The sequence below is a fragment of the Cotesia glomerata genome, linkage group LG3 (genome assembly GCF_020080835.1).
Source record: "Cotesia glomerata isolate CgM1 linkage group LG3, MPM_Cglom_v2.3, whole genome shotgun sequence".
In the NCBI taxonomy this organism is placed as follows: Eukaryota; Metazoa; Arthropoda; class Insecta; order Hymenoptera; family Braconidae; genus Cotesia; species Cotesia glomerata.
This window is the reverse complement of record NC_058160.1, coordinates 10,173,054-10,191,001: the sequence shown is the minus strand read 5'-3', so window position 1 is coordinate 10,191,001 and position 17,948 is coordinate 10,173,054. Positions and strand designations below refer to the sequence as shown.

General features: G+C 33.9%; 1 protein-coding gene across 3 annotated transcripts in view; it reads left to right on the top strand.

Moving 5' to 3' along the window:
• LOC123262144 (frizzled-2-like) overlaps window positions 1-17,948 on the top strand; it is a 109,841-nt gene that overhangs the window by 80,982 nt on the left and 10,911 nt on the right. Inside the window, exon 1 of one of the 3 annotated variants that reach the window (XM_044724250.1) lies at window positions 10,362-10,731. The exons of the other annotated variants lie outside the window; for them this stretch is intronic. The gene's annotated coding sequence lies outside the window, so the exon portion shown is untranslated. Of the gene's footprint in view, window positions 1-10,361; window positions 10,732-17,948 lie in introns of those variants that run through there. 3 annotated transcript variants of the gene reach the window in all.

Sequence of the window (17,948 nt, the reverse complement as noted above, 5' to 3'; positions counted from 1 at the left end):
CCAAAAAAAACCACATTTGAAAAAAATTTTTTTTCTTAGTTTTTTTAAGATTTCTCAAAATCTACTTATCCAAATCGGTTCAAATTATACTCAAAATCTAAGTTTGGCCAAGTCCTTTCAAATGGCACCAACCGCGATAAAATCGGATGAGCCGTTCAAAAGTTATAAGTGGTTCACATACTTTCACACACACACACACACACACACACACACACACACACACACACACACACACACACACACACACACACACACACACACACACACACACACACACACGCACGCACGCACATACATACAGACACCGTGACAACCTCGCGTGAGTAGTCAGGGAAGCTTCCTATAACCTTCAAACGTCGGGGTCTAATGAAAACTTGATTTTTGCAAAACGGGGTGAAAACAATAACTTCCCGATTTTTGAAAATCTTCGATTTTCTTAGCGGGAAGTTACAAATATTATTTAGGTCAGTTGACTTACTCGATAGACAAAAAGAATTAATTGTATACAAATTAAGCCAAAAAAAAAAAATAAATAAAAATCGATAAGATGTCCTGACCTCATTGAATAACAAATTTTATTTTGTAATAAATTTACGTTTAAGCTGTAGACTCTACAAAGTATTATCCACCTGAATTATTCAAATAATAATGATAATAATAATAACATTAAACATATTATAATATTCTATGATTACAAAAGATAAATTACATAATTGCGATTAAAGATTCTTTACTCATTTTTTGTTGATAAAATAAAATATTTATTTCTCGTGTGATTGGAAATAAAATACTATTTGAATAAAACTAGCAACCTTGCAGTCATTATGTGACTGCCGTGACTTGTGAACTATATATAAATAAAATTTTGTTTCATTAAATAATGACTTTTGTTAAATTGCACTGTTCTTTTTTAAATATTGACATTTTTGAAGATATAAGCTCATCCCGATGTTCATTCATCAAGAGCTTTCATTTGAGTACCCACATGCATTTTGATATATTTTTCATATATACATATTTATAATATATATAAATATATGAAAAATTGATGTGGGTACTCAAATGAAAGGTATTGATGAGTGTAACATCGGGATGAGCTTATATCTTTAAAAATGTCAATACTTCACAAGATACAAGGTCATTTCTTAATTATGTATCTAGAGATAAGAACATTTTCGAATGCAGCCTAAATACTTATCATAATAAATTGATTATCAGTGAAAATGATATGAAACTTTGAGAAGGCACAAATTCGAATCAAGACCTTTGCAATGACACTAAATTTCTCTAAAAAAAATTAGAAAAACGGTAGACTCTGAAGGCCATCCGTGCAACTTCCCGCTAATTCCATACCTACACGGAAAAAAAAGATGATTTAAAAATTGCATCACTAATGATGTAAAAATACGATTGTACGAGTGGCCTTAGTTTTGGTTTGAGGTGATACAAATATTGTATCACCGTGATATAGATTCCACATCACAGTGAAGTAAATTAGAGTGCGCTACACGCATGCGCCTGAATATCGTATAGGTTATATTTGTTGTTGATGTTTTGTGTCGTATGTATTTTTTTATTTATTAAGAATTTGTTATAAAAAAAAAAAACGTGAAAATAACATGACCGATGACTTTGTATGTTCAATGCTAAAAGAATATTGTCTTGAAAAATTTATTTCGAGGTTTGAGGGTACGAATATTACCGTCAAGTTAGTCCCGGTTATAATACATTAGATGCAAAAATTGTATCACCGGGTGGCGTAAATTTAGCATCGCCTCTGTTGACTTCACAGGTGATACCAAAATTGTATCACCTGATGAAATTTTAAAGCCGCTTCTTTTTCCGTGTAGGTGCTTAAAATTGCACTAATGATGTTTTTGAGCTCTCCGAGCTCAAAAATACAATTTATGTGTTATTTTAAGCTATTCGAGCTTAAAAAGATAGCTTTTGTATGCTTTTGAGCTCTTCGAGCTCAAAAGTTTGATAGAAGTTTCATAGAACAATATTTTTTTAATTTTCAAACCGCACTAACTTTTGAATGAATCAACCGTTTTTCACGCGGTTGGCAACATTTGACGCAATTTTTTCAGTTTCATGAAGAATCTTTAAGTTTGAATTGATAAAACTAGGAAATTTGAAGTAATTCCAAAAAAAAATCTTTTTTCGGTTTTCTTCCGTTCATGATATCTCTTGAACGAATTGACCAATTTTTACCGGCTTGACGGCGATCGACGTAATTTTTTTATGCTAGCTGATTAGTTTTTGAAATTGATCAGTTCAGTCGTTTAAAAGTTATTCCAAAAAAGGTCAGAGTTATGTTAAAAAAACACTTGTTTCCAAATATTTTATCGAGAATATCTCTCGAACTAATCAACCGATTTCTACGTTCTTGGTGGCGATCGACGCCGTTTTTTGAGCTCTAAAAATTTTTTTATTTCATCAAAAACGTTCCGAGAAGAAATGTCGAAGTTATGTCAAAAAAACACTTTTTTCGGTTTTCTTTCGTTCACGATATCTCTCGAATAATAATAATAATATATGGCGAGGCTTTCGCCTACCTCCGAAGAGGCCGTTTCCTGGGCTCAAAAGAGCTATACACGCACGTATATCTATCCTACCCTCACATAGGAAATACACAGCCAAGTTTGCCGGCAAGGAAAAACCCTGCCCTCAAGCATTTACGCTATCATAGGACAGATGTGAATTGAGTTGAATTTAATGTCAATCTGTCCTCGTACTCAGTTAACTGTATCAACCCATTCAACGACTGCGTTAGCCTGATCGGTAATATAATGACAACCCGACCAGTTACCAGTGGGGCCCATGCGGGGAGGTGCAGCCGTAAGACCTGTTTGAGCCATAACACTTATCCCCCCTTACAAAAGTCTCGTTCGTTCGTCTGTCTAGTCTAGTCCCCGAATCTTTGAGCTTACCTGCGTTGCCAAATAATTTTGACAACGTCACGAGGCCTTGCTCAGAATATCTCTCGAACGAATCAACCGATTTTGACCGGATTAGCGACGATCGGCGTGGTTTTCCAAGCTTAAGGGCAGATTAGTTTTTGGAGTTGATCGATGAACCCATTTAAAAGTTATTCCAAAAAAACCACTTTCAAAAAAAAATTTTTACTTATTTTTTTGGAGATTTTTCAAAATTTCTCAAAATCTATCGGTCCAAATCGGTTCAAATTCACAGAAAATCTAAGTTTGAGGGAACTCTATAGAATGCTGTTTAGTAGATTCCGATCGGTTTAGTCGTTCAAAAGTTATAAGCGAGTCACACACACACACACACACACACACACACACACACACACACACACACACACACACACACACACACAGTGACAACATCGCGGGGGTAATCAGGAAAGCTTCTTATGACCTTAAAACGTCGAGATCTGATGAAAACTCGATTTTTGCAAAACGGGGTGAAAACAATAACTTCCCGATTTTTGAAAATCTTCGATTTTCTTAGCGGGAAGTTAAAAACCGATTTTATCATATGACTATCCTGGACACAAAATTTTTCTTATTCTCTTAATAATATAGATTAATCAGTTTTTTATTTGAAAAGCGCGCATATGTCCGTGTGTGTGTGGATAGTTAGATAGTTACAGTAATGTTAATGGTAATAGCAACACTAGAAGCCGGATCTGGGTGATGTGAGGAGAGGAGTGTATGCCAACACTAAATACTCTACACGATGTGTTCCATCGTATCAGCTTAACCCACTCGTCTTCCTTCTGATTTTATCCGTAGAACATACGCTCGGGATCTAGCGCCAGATCTAATGGAATAGACTACACACTACATTTACCGGGTATACAACATAACATCAGCTAGTGTAGCGCCAGCTAAAGCATAGAGTATACAGCTGCTTCGTGTCACTCGTATCCAGACTTACCAGTGACACTAATTATCCCGAAATTTTTTTCGACTTAAATATAAATTTATAAAAAATAAATAAAATGTTTAAAGTAAAACTTGGATGGTGAGAGTTAATTTTATCTGAAATTTGAAACTACTGAATAAAATAGCGAACCGTGGTCGTTTAATATAAAAACTTGTGTTGTGATGTGTTGGAGGATTCGAAATCGGGAATCAGGAATCAGCGATCAGGTATACACCTTGGATAGGATGTTATGGCAAGTTGGCAGCCTGAAATAAAAAGCTTGATGCCAGTAAATTTCAACAACGATTACGGCATTCAAGTGGAAACGAAATACGAGTAGAGACTACTCCACTCGAGTAGAGGTATCTCAACTATATTATATACTATATACTTATATATTTATATATACGTAATATATAATAGCAGTTATTCCAGACGGGGCGATATTTTTCATGAATTTATTATCCTCATGTTGTAGAACGACTTTATTATGACACTATTGGTGTGAGGCCTACTCATTTTTATCATTCGCTACTCGCCGTACAGTTAAACCCTCGGCTGTTCTGTTAAAACCAGTATTTATGCTTTTATATATATATTTACATTTTTAGAATTTTATTAATTATTTATCCCATTGTATTGTCGAGAGCTATTTTATTCTGATAATAATCTATAACACTGCTAGTACATATATGTTCGCTATAAGTCCTCAGAATAATAAAACTGATGAAATTTATTGCTAATCGTAATCATGCCTAAGAAACTGCAGACAGACATTAACTTTGTTCTATCACTTTCCTCGTTTTTTATTTCTATCGCTCAAAATCGCTTTCCGGATGATCTTTAAGCCATTTCGCTCGAGTTATTTTATTCATCGGATCGGAAATTTTTATTATAACCCACTGAGAAATATAAATAGGTGACGAGTAATTTTTGATTCTTTATAAATCGGTGAACAGAGTAATCCAAGGAAAAAATTATAGAAAGGTAAAAAAAAAAAATTTGACACCTCAAAAAATAGTTATTGTGCTGTATACTCAGTACATGTGCTAGATGCAGCGCATTGTTCGCAGTTGATATTCCTCGGGTTATTGTTACGAAGAAAGAGGCGATTATGGCGTCGAAGGAAACCCGACTAACCCCCTACCCGGTTATATAGGATCCTTTTTTTTTGTTAACGCCAAAAAGATGTGTCGTTTTTCTTACTCATATATAATATTAAACCAGATCCTTATTTTATTTTATTTTATTTTGGTCTTTCTCCTTGATTTTTTCTTCCGTTGGTACTCCAACCCTCGAGACATTTATTAAATCTCGTTCTGCAGAAGATCTTTCTACGTAAAGTCTGTCTTGTATCGAGTTACCGACGCCCTTCTTGTCTCTTTGCCTGAATATTCCGGTGGTTGATGGCATAGAGACTAAATTTTGTTGAGGCTCTTTTCCCTTTGTTGTCATTTTACCAGCTACATCAGCTTCAACGCGTCTTTTACTCACTTATTTTTTAGGCTTAAACTCAACAAACTACACATTTGAATAAATATTTAACTTTCAATACAAAGTCGTTCGCCATTAAAACGATAATAATAATAATAATCTATATTATTGAGAGTAAGAAAAATTCTGTCTCCAGAATAGTCATATGATAAAATTGGTTGTTTTAGTGAAATTTAGTGTCATTGTAAAAGTTTTAACTTTAATTTGTGCCTTTTCAAGGTATCATATCATCGGTAGTCAATTTATTGTGATAAGTATTAAGGCTGCATTCGAAAATGCTCTATCTCTAAATACATGTTTAAGAAATGACCTTGTATCTTGTGAACTATTGACATTTTTAAAGATATAAGCTCATCTTGATGTTACACTCATCAAGACCTTTAATTTGAGTACCCACATCAATTTTTCATATATTTATATATATATTTGTATATGTATATATGAAAAATATATCAAAATGCATATGGGTACTCAAATGAAAGCTCTTAATAAGTGTAATATATCAGGATGAGCTTATATCTTTAAAAACGTCAATAGTTAAAAAAGTACAGTGAAATTTAACAAAAGTCATTATTTAATAAAGAAAAATTTTATTTATTTATAGTTCACAAGTCACAGCAGTCACATAGTGACTGCAAGGTTGCTAGTAATAATAATAAAATTTATAAAGATAAGAAAAAATCAATATAGAGAAAAAGTTTAAAAGTATACAAACAAAAAAAATAATACTTTTTAATCGCTCGAGACAATTTATAAAGTTACAAAACTTGTAACTTGTAATAAGGTTCAATAACTATTTTTTACGTCTTCCAATATCTCGAAAAGTTTGAATAAAATCGGTAACAATAACTTAACTTGTTACTGAAATTGATTTCCCAAGTTGTTCTTTTCTTATTTTTCAGCAATATATATGTACTTATAAAAAGTATTTTTAGTGTTTCTTGTCTCATTGTTGGGATTGTTATGTCTCAAGACTTTTAAAAAGTCAGAGTAGAGGTTTTTAAAATATATAAAGGTAGAATGAGTGCTCGGGAAATCGAATTAGCCTTAAGGGAAAAGGAGCTGCGTGCTCGGTATAGTCAAAATAAAACGAGCAACCAACAGTTAGAATGCTGAATGCCCTGTGAGTGGTATGGGTACGGGTATATGTATAGGTATGGGTTGGGGGGATCCAGAATGGATAAGAATTGCTGTTGAAAGAACGAAGAAAGAGGATACTATTTTGCGGGTTTGAAACTCCTCGCATAAACTTGTGAATAATAATTAAACCGACAAATCTCCTTCCAGCAAAACTCTACAAGACTACTTCAGCTCGGTTAAACTTTAGCTCTCTAAACATTTTCAACGACATAACGAATTTATTATTGCCGTTTAACAAGATAATTCCTTTTCACTTTTGTACCAAACTATTTTTATATTTATTTTTTATTTTTTCCTGTCCTTGGAAAAGAAAAGCGGAATTCTTCGACCACGTCAATTGGAATTTTAAGGTACACGCGAGTTAAGCATACAAAAGTGTGTCTACACGATGTATAAGACTGTCCTTTGACGTAAAAGTAAACTCAAGAATGACAGAATTTCTGGCCTAACAAAGCCAAATCCCATGGGTTTTCTCTGCTTGGCGCATAGCAGTACGGCTTTGAAAATCCCTTGGAACCAATTTATCTTGAGTGTGTAACTCTGTAATGGCAGGAAAAAATAAAAGTAGGAAACAAACTACGGCAAAAAATAGGGTTAGCTATTTGCGAGGGTTCCCTTCTGACTCTTTTTTATCTTTTTCTCCGTCGAAATAGTTTTTTGACATAAAGGCCGGCATACATCCTCATTTCTACTAATAAATATCACTGTCATCTCCGAGAGATTAGTGACAGTTTAAGTGACGCGTCGCCAGCGCCATCCGCGGTCGCTTCCTTAGAATAACCAATTAATTTTCCGCATTAGCAGCGACAAAAAAATCTTAACTTTCCATCACAAAAAAAAAAAATAAATTAAAATTCAATTTAATATTAAACGAAAAAAGTTACCAACAAAATTACTGAAACTTTTTTCGGACAAATTGAATTACTAAAATAACAAGACCCTGGTGATTATGAATTCAAAATGAATACTGAATAAGCTCATTAACTTTAACCGCTACACTAGTCAAACAACAATTGCACAGTACCCTCCCTAATATTTTAATAAAATTTTAAAAAATTCACCTAACTTTGTTCTTAGCTCAGCCAGGCTAAAAACACAGCCAATGTTCGTCCTCTAGTATTTATTGTCGGTATTATTTCAAGTTTTAGGTGGCTCTGAAAGTTTGCAAACATTCCTCCTCCCACTCGATTTTATTCATTTCTTTTTTATGTATTTCTCCGACGACAATCGCCATCACATGGCGGAAGACGGAAGGCGGGGGCTTTCAAAGACTCGGGCAACCCTCAAAGCACGTCATAATAATACCAAAGAAGACGTTGATCGTCAACTTTATTACTGTCTTTTTACAGAGAGACGTAGACGACAAAAGACCGGATAGTTCTGCAAACTTTTATCCAAAATGTGCTACCTATATATGTTAACATTCTCTTTTTACTTTCCTCGGACTTCATTTTATTACTTATTTATAAAAAATTTATCCAATCTAGATTTATTGATTTAATATTTGTTATTTAAAGTCTGAGTTGGGTAAATAAAACAGTACTTTATTTATTTAATTTCATTGGAGAGATGATTGTTGGTTTAATTTATCATAATTACTAGTGGATGGATGAACCCAAGTGTATAAACGGAGCAAAGGATAACCATGTGGTAAAAAAAGATAGTTAGTGTGAGATGATAATCCAAATGACGGGTTTTTATTTTGCCTGATGGTCGTCCGTCATTCTGGCTACCGGTGCCCTCCCATTACCACAAAAAAAAAAAAAAAAAAAAAAAACACCAGTTGTATCTCCACCAAAATACCAAGACTAACTTAAATTCATTTACACGTTTTGAGGCACTTACACACGCATTTGCTCAGTTGTTACATCTATTTCGGGTGCTCTGCACCTTAAATTTATGGTAGCAAATTTACACACACAGAAAATACAGCGTGAGGATTATAGAGTGAGAGTATCTGTTTTTACATTTTTTTCTTACATTATATCAGTCTCCGCAAGAGGGTTACCGAGTTCTCGTACTCATAACAGCAGGGTGCAATTATGTGGAACCTCGTGTCTAATTTCTGTGACTGGCATGTTTTGAAAAGTCTCTTTTTACGCTGTTGACGTTTAGCTTTATTGCTCGTGAAAGAATAAGACACGAGCGGATTAACTCCCGCCAATTTAACGACCGTTACTTGAACTATTTTTTTTTACTCTCTGTTATATATTTATTTATTTTAAACATAACAAATCCATTGTCAAATAACTTTCTCCATTTTATTATTTTATTTACTCCATAAAATTTTAAACTTTCCCATAAACAGACTCGTAAACCGCTTAAACACGCAGCGATAAAAAAGGTGAACATTAAAAAGACAAACAATGAGCCCCCTAATGAAGTAATCAGAGTATTTAATTTAATAATTTTTTTTATCACATCCAAAATAAAAGCAAAGTAAACAGAAACCCAGAGGAGTAAATTAATTCATTTAGCTCCTTTTTTTATTCTTTATTGAGATTTTTTAGATCTCTAAGATATAAATCAGCTGGGAGTTGTCTGGCCGGCCACAGGCAAGAATTTCACCAAGGAAAATAATCCAAGGATGAGTATGAGGATGCAGTCTGTGTATATTGAGTATAAGATAGCACGGTGGTAACAACACGATGCTCTACGGTCAAGGGTTTAGTTCTTGTTCGTGACTCGGCATGCACGCTGGTGGCATCGGTAATGTGTGTATACACACGAGAAACGCCCGTGACCGGTTCCTTCTCTCTTTCTATCTCTTTCTCTGATCCTCGTAAAATCCAAAAAGAACAAGGATAAGAAATAAGAATAAGAATAAGAAAAAGAGGCCCTTATATCAAGATCGTGGGTCCCGATTCACGGGACTCACGACCGGCGAGCCTCGGAGTGAGTCTTACACGCGCTTGAGCGAGACAAAAAATCTTTGAGAGGTTAACTCTTGCCATCAACAAGTCCCCGAAGTAAACTCTTATATCCTCTCTCTCCGCTCTTCTCTCCACGACATCCTTTTCGTAACATTATTTCGTTCGACGATCCTCAGACTTAGATTACGATACTGCTCCTCTACAAACTTTTGTATTTTTATTTTCCTCATCCACTTGCTTCTCAGACTATTTATTACCCACCATAATATTTTCATTTTTATTTCCTATTTGTATACATATTAAATTTCAATTTTTATACCAGATACACACACACAAGATTAAAAAATAATTACACCCTCTCTTCTCTCTGGTATCATAAAAAATTAATTATAAAAGTGATATAAGACTCGAAGGAACAAAGTACGGGTGCGAGCTCGATAATTAGCGATTGTAATAAGAAGACAGCCCATGAATAAGAGTTTTTAATAACAACAACAAATAAAATAAGACGACGTACTAAAACGATCTCGTTATCCACGGCGCCCGATCTGACGTCACCGTCACTACTCCAGTAGTAGCTCCAGCCCGCAGTACATCTAATACATACATACATACAAACAGTACGTGTGTTTGCATGAGTATAGAACACACATGGCCAATTGAGACGAGTTCACTCGGGGACACGTAGAGTTGTGTGCAGCGAGTAAGGGGATATAATATCTGAAGCTGAAGCTGAAGAGCCAAAGGAGAGTGTCCTGTCGCACACAACACACACATGCTCCACTGACAACTACACAGCGCAAGTCTCCCTACTGCTACCCCTTCTTACACCACTGGGATCACTCGTATCCCCACCGCTAGTCTATACTACTTCTATCCGTCCATCCCTCTCGCTCTTTCGCGCAAAGAATCCACGGTGTTGGGTGTACGCGGTCCCCACTATTACAACTACAGCTACACCAGTTTGGAGTCGACTACTCGGAACCGCGACGCTTTTCGATCTCTGGATGCCAACAGTCGAGCCAGTAAGCGCTCGACCCTCGTCGAGTAAACGTCAAGTCGGGCAAAAGAGACGTAAAACACTCGTAATTATTTCGCGTCACGTGTTTTCTCCTCGTAATGCCCGTGATTGACTAGTGTGATTGATTTATTGATTAACGGAGCGTGTGGGACGCAGTAGAGACTGATTAAGCGGTCATTCTGTGTTTTATGTGTGATTAACCCTTTTTGCAACACATACTTACTCGTGTGCAGATTTGTTTTAGTTGTTGTTTTATTATTGCTCTGGATTGATGATGACAATGGATTAAACCGGCACATACTCGTTTCGGTGAGGCAATTTTCGAATTTATAAAATAATTTTTTGGAGCTGAGATAAAATAGTATATACATGCGGTCGAACTTGATACAAAGAACGACTGATGGCGATGCCGAGTAGTATAGCCGTATGTGTGTATATAAAATAGAAGCATGTATGTCTATATATTCGGAGGACGTGTGTGTACGCACCCCGGCACCCGGGTTTCACCCCCACATTCGTAGTCCGAATACGAAATGAACGGCTGTAGTCTTTTATCCTTTATCTTTATCTTTATCTTTCTTCTGGCACTCTTATGCCTTTTCACTCTTTTACTCTTTCACCCGCTTACTTTCTCGATTTATGTGTATATCCGTACGTCTATCTTGGTTTTATTTCACGAGGGTTACAAACTAGCTGAGACTGCTGGCTGGCTGGCTGGCTGGCTGGCTCTCTTTTGCTCGAGCAAAGGCCTCAGGACTTTTTATCGTTAGCTCCTCAAGTATTCGCTGGACACTTTTTCGGCGACCAATCGAGTACCCCTATCTGCCTATCTACGAGACCTTCAGACTTTTTTCCGCTACTTTTATCTAATCGCACAAATCAACATTTATTTCAATATTCTTCTTTTATTTTTGGCATTTTTTGTAATAAGTTTTTTTTTTTTAATTTACTTAGTTTATTTTTGTTAAAAATTTTGGAATTAAAATTTTTATAATTAAAAGTTAAAAATTTATAAATTTTAAAAAATCTTAATATTACAATTTATTTATTTAAAAAAATTTTGGAGCCAATTTTAATTAATAAATTAAAATAATCATAAATAATTCATATCAATCTTTATAAAAAATGAACGGTAGAAAATTTATTTAAATTATATTATAACAAAACAAACAGTATAAAAATTTTAATTACAAACTTGGAGAAACTCGATAAATTTCTCGGAAACAAAGAAATTCGGAATAAATTAAATAGGCTACAAAAAATAAAAAAATAAAAGAGGTATTAGATCGAAATCTTATAAAAAGTAAAAGTAAAAGAATAAAATAGAGAATCAATGTGCAAGATAGAGGATAGAGGAGTTGAATAGCGATCAAGATTGGGATCGGTAGTACGTGGCTGGATTTGATTGTTTAACTTTAAAACAAGTAAAATCGTTATTCTTTTATCGAAAATAGCAACTGCCTTACATCAATATCAGCCCCCAGCGGCGGATAAATTAAAACATTTGACTCCGCAACCAAGCAGCAAAGCTTGAATGTTTTTCTTAGCCTCTTATTTGTGCTTGCCGATAAAACAAGCCTAAAGTCTGAGTAAAACTCTAAAATAGTGTAGAGTATGTTTGCAAAAAGCCACGTGCTCCCTGGCCGCGGATCCTGGTGGTGTTTAAAACAGCCCGTGTTTAACTTAGCCTTTACTTTGATTATTCTTTCCTTGGCTCCTCGTTCTTTAATTCCCGATATAATGTTCACACACACGTACTTGCAAATATATAATATAAATATGTTATTCGCCCGTAAAAGAAAAGCAAAACTATTCCCGGATAAATTCCGAGAAGAGTATATGGATATGTAACAGGGACAGAGAAACTACAGCCAGTCTCGGTCTGTTGCTGGAGTTTACTCTTAGTTTGGAGTTTGTCTGGATTGATGCAGAATGTAGAAGAGAAGAGAGCAAGAACAAGAACAGAGGAGAACTTTCATTTGCCCGGTAACGTTATTATTGCGTCACGGATTTAACTCGATCATTTTATGTATTCTCCATCTTCTGTCTGCTCGACTACATTCGTATTCGTCTTTATATTATGTACAGATCCAATCCTATCATGGATAAATGTATTCCAAATACCCAAGACCCGATCCACCGCTATATACTTCTCTATACTACACGCTCGCTTGGGTATATTATATCCATAAAATAAAAGAGACCGATACGAGTTAACTTGACCGTTCTAAATCTTGTTTTGCCTAATACAAATATACTGACGTATATGTAGTAAAACACTACAAAAGTATACCAGTGTACAGTGTACACATATATAAATTGCCTTTTTATTAAACTCTAATACCCTTTTATTTTTTCCACATGATAAATCGGGTTAACCATTACAAACAAGATTGTACTCATTAAGACAAATTTAATTAAATTAGTCGTGATAAATTGCTCTGTTTAATTCTACAACCTCGGTACTACAATATAATATCACTTTATTTTATGTACATACATATACAGACACTATTTATCTACTGACAATTAAACTAATTTAAAGCCACAATCTCAATCCACTGGCTTTAGATTTTAATTGAATAAATTTATAAATATTTCAACACTTTTATAGGTAAAGTCTGTGATGATGAAAACAAATTAATGATAGTGACTAATTGCAGGGGAGTAATAAAACCCGAATAGGATATTTCGGTAAAAGTATTATAAAAATATGTAACAGTAGAGGGTTTAGTTATTTATATAAAGGAGGGAAAGACTGATAGTCATTAGGGGTGCAAATAAGTATCGACTTTACTGGAGTAGCCTTAATTTAAAATTTAGGCCCCTGGGAGGTGGATAAAAATAAAAAAACTCGAAAACAGAGGAAATGAAACGAAAGGCAAATGTTCCCGAGCATGCGGTGGAAAAACGTCGACAAAGGGGACGTACACGGCAGGGAGGGTGGAAAGCAGGACTAGCGACTGTACGTTGTATCTGTGGGGCGAAGGGTAGGAAAAAAGCTACACTGTGAAGAAAAAGAATGTTTGCACCGGCGTTCCTTTTTTCTCCGGTTCCTTTATTTTTGACGGTGATGTCACGAGGAAAGGGCTGCGAAAACAACGTTCGGAAAAAATCCCGAGTCGTAAAAAAAGTTTAGTATTGTTGGTTGTTTTAGTTCCATTTCCTCTATCTATCTTCTGTCCTCAACTCTTTTCATACTCCGTTTCTCTCTCTGCTCGTCTTTTTGTCTACTCGGTAGCGGGGTCGCTGGCCAACTTTTCCATTGTCGTTACAAACATAATGCGGGCTCGTTAAAAATAATTCATTTAGCGACAATACCCACGAGTGTAGTTCACGCCTTGCCAATAATAAAACACACTAGTTTACTATAGCTTCCCTTCATCTTTCATTTTATCATTCATTTTTCTTTCCATCAACATCCAATCTATTATTTTCATTTTTATAAAAAAAATTTCAGTCTGAGGTAAGAATTTAATTACCAAATCTTCTTTTAAAAGGCGCTGTAGCGTTATTAAATAAAAATATTTTGATGAAAAGACATTTTAAATAAAATCTCGGCCATTGAGACGCTAAATAAGTACTGTTAAGTATTTATTTATGAATAAATTTTTCTTAAAAACTTCAATTGAAACTTCCTTCGTCCTATTCAACTTGATTAAATTAATTAGCTGAAAAATAATTCATCGTCTAAATAACGAATAACATTTTTTCTAGTTATTTTATTTCATACAGTCAAGTATTTAAGCTTGATATTATATTTATCTGAGACTGAGATTATCTCTTGGCTTAAAGTGAGCGGAAAGCAGATGCATCTTGATGAGATAAAATTTTTTTTATCCTCACATTGTTTTAGAGAAATAAAAACAATCAAAAGTACAAAGTTATACGTTTAGAAATTTGTCGAAAATGAGATTGAGTTGAAAGAAACTATTGTAGAGTGTAATATGCAGTTAAATAAATTTGAGTAATAAATGGGCGAGGTCGGCAAACGAGGTGTGTGGAAGAATGTTTGCAGAGCCGAGATTTTATTATCGCGATGCATAGCGACGTAATCTTAGAATAATCCATTGGAAGTAAACTGCTCAAGCCATCTTCACAGCACTTACTACACGTGGAACTGTGCATTGCACACATTCGTAAGTTTAGTAGTACATGTTGAGTTTAGTTACATTAGTGGGAATATGGTTACGGATAATAGAAAGCCGGTTTCGAGGCTCGATAAGATAAAACATGAGATGGCTAACACCAACAAAATAGTAAATACTAAATACAACTGCTACTTTTATTTATATTATGTTTTAAAAAAACGGTTTTATAAAGAGAAGAATTATTTTTTAGGTGTCCGGAATACCGATTTATCGCGTTTCTCCACTCTCTCTTTCATTGGCATTATAAACTTTAAATTCCTTTTTTTGCCAATACCTTAATCGGCAAAAGGTCACTATCTACATCTTTGATCGAGTCGTGACATAAATTATTTTTATATTTAATGACAAACTTTTTATTATTATTATTATCACTGCCGTACTTTTGCAAACTATTCTTGGAAATTTTAACCTTTAATAACTCAATGTCTAGACTGACTTATTTCATTTATTACTGATAATTTTAGTTTATTGATTTTTTTATTTTAAATTTAACAAAACTTTGAGCCATTTTTTTCTACCGCTATAGATTTCGGTAATTATTTACAACACCATTTTGGGTCATAACTCGGTGAAAAATTAAAATTTTCAAATTTTTTTGATTCTGCTTGTTTTTACGGCGCATTTATGATAAAAAATGTCGTCAAGCAAAAAAATACAGATTTCGATAGCTTTTTTGCCTTCAAAAGTTGGAAAAAATTTTGGCTCTCATATTTTTGGATAAAATTTCTATTTTATCTTTTTTTGATGTTTTTGATATATTTTTTTTTTTGAAAAGTACATAAAAAAACGCACAATTAAGAAAAAAAAGTTGAATATTATAATTTTCTAAAAAATTTATAAAATGTTCACTTTTTTATGTATTTTTAAAAGAAAATATATCAATAAAATTAAATAGAAATTTCGTTAAATAAAATGAAAATTAAAATGGTTCACCCCACTTGTAAATATTTACCATTATTTAAGTTTACAAATAATTAATACTATTTATCAAAATAAATTACTAAAAAAAAGTTTGAGCATTAAATTTATCCCTAATCGGAAGAAAAAAAAGAAAGACTTTGAATTACCATTACAAAATACATTTCAGTGTAAAACAGCTTCCGGTAATTTTCCATATTATCCATGTATAATGCATTAATCGAGTAAGCGCTTGTTAACGATCTGGACTTGCCGTGGTACGGTTGAACGCTTACCTACAAGTCTTACACACTTTTTTCATCAATTTTCTCAATGATCTGATTGAAATTTTAAAATAATTTCTCCTGTTTTATTTTAAAATCATTTGAGGTGAATTTTAAACCTAAACACGTAGACTATCCATACACACCAACACAACTAAGCCTTGCTATACGAGGCATAAGGGAGAGAAAATTCTGTTCAAGTATCAGCGGATCGCCCTCCTTCCTGGGAAGCTGTCGGATCGATAAACGCAACCAAGTAGTAGGCACTCGCAGCAATCCGTGGCTCTCTTTTGCGCTTATACCCACCGATGATAATCCTCTCCTTTTATTCCTCTCTCTCTCTTGCCATTACTCAATGTGAATAATCTCTCTTACTCTGTGCAATTTATGTACAATACATACGGGGAGACTTTCAGTGGTCGTTCAACACACGCCATATTGACCGACGCCCAACGTTTATTTCACACTAACTTTATTTCATTAATTATTACCTCTAATTATTTTATTAAAATTAAAAAAAAATATTTTGATAAATTAATCATTCAATCTTTAAAATAAATAAATACCCGGCCATCAATCAGAAAAAAATTACCAATACTTTATTACCTAAAATATTAACATCATTAATAATAAATTTAGCATTGAAATAATCATTTTTGTAAATCTCGATAAAATAAAATGAGTGTAGATTTAAAACTGTCGATAAATCAAACCCCAAGCATCAATAACACAAAGACGTACCGTTAAAAATATTCGATCCAATCAATTACGAAACAGAGAGTTAAATCTAAAGATACATAAATATAAATAACAACAATATTTAAATCATCTAAATAAAACGTGACTATTAATTAAACATGACTTACTACCTAAATATATATATATATATATATATATATATATATATATATATATATATATATATATATATATATATATATATATATATATAAATTCATTAACATATTATTTATATTAAAAAAAATTCTCATGAATATTTTAATTCCTCTACACACATCCTTTTCCATATTTTAAAAAAAGTAAACACGCTTTATATGTGTTAAGTTCCAAGTTGGAAGTTGGAGTAATCCCAACACTATCTTATCAATAGAAGCCTCCGACAAATTAATCGAAACCCCGAGAGTCGTCTATAGATCCTTTACTGCATATATTATGTCTTGACTAAAAAGTTGTACCTAAATAAAAAGACCAGTAGTCACAACAACAACAATAGTAATAATAATATAACACTACTAACTACTACATATTTATTTCCGTGTACGAAGACTTGTTCTTAAACTTTTTCCCAGCAGAACTTCTGGGTACGGTGCTCATCTCATTTGATCAAGAGTAGAGCCTCGATACATTTTATTTACTGTCTTATATATATGTATAGTTGGCTATTATGGATACGATACGAGACCCGCGGGCAGTTTGGAGCGAATAAAACGCGATAGCTTTTACGACACTCGTTTATCCTCATCTTCATTTTATTCACGGTATATTCATCGTGTACTCTCTTTCTCCGGTGAATTCCAGCCGGTTCAGATATAACTTTGATGCTTAACCAATACAGCAAAAATAAACAAATTAAATAAAAAAAAAAGTCGCGACAACATTTCACCCCGCGACAACTTTTTTCCGGGTGGATTATTTTCTCGGCGATTTATTTAAATGCTATTCGTCAAAGAACACGTGTAAGTTTCCTCAACAAACACCTCGATTTAGAATAAATAAATTTATTTAAATTATCAGTTTCTTGTTGGATGTACACGTCTCATTTGGCTTGGAGTTATTCACTCGGGCATCTCACGGTATGGTGGCAAATAAAAAGTCCCTTTTTCGATTCACGAGTTTAGTTTTGCTAAGGACTTAACACGTGATAGATAACTTTGGAACAACAACTGGTTGTTTTCCAGCTAGCTTGAACTTTTAACACGACTCCTGTTTGCTAAATATATAATGGGATGGATGTGTATCTTTAAAAGCTTAGATGTTCGAGTGGTTGACTTGCACGGATCATGTACAGCGAAACTTTTCAACAAGTTTAAGTAAAACCGCGAGCGACTTTTCTCAGTGAGTAGAAAAGGATCGTTGAATATTAATACAATATTATCCAGATTTAGTTACTCCGTGTAGTAAGTATATCAAAACATATACTGGAGTACGGCAGCACCGGAGTAGCTTTAATGGT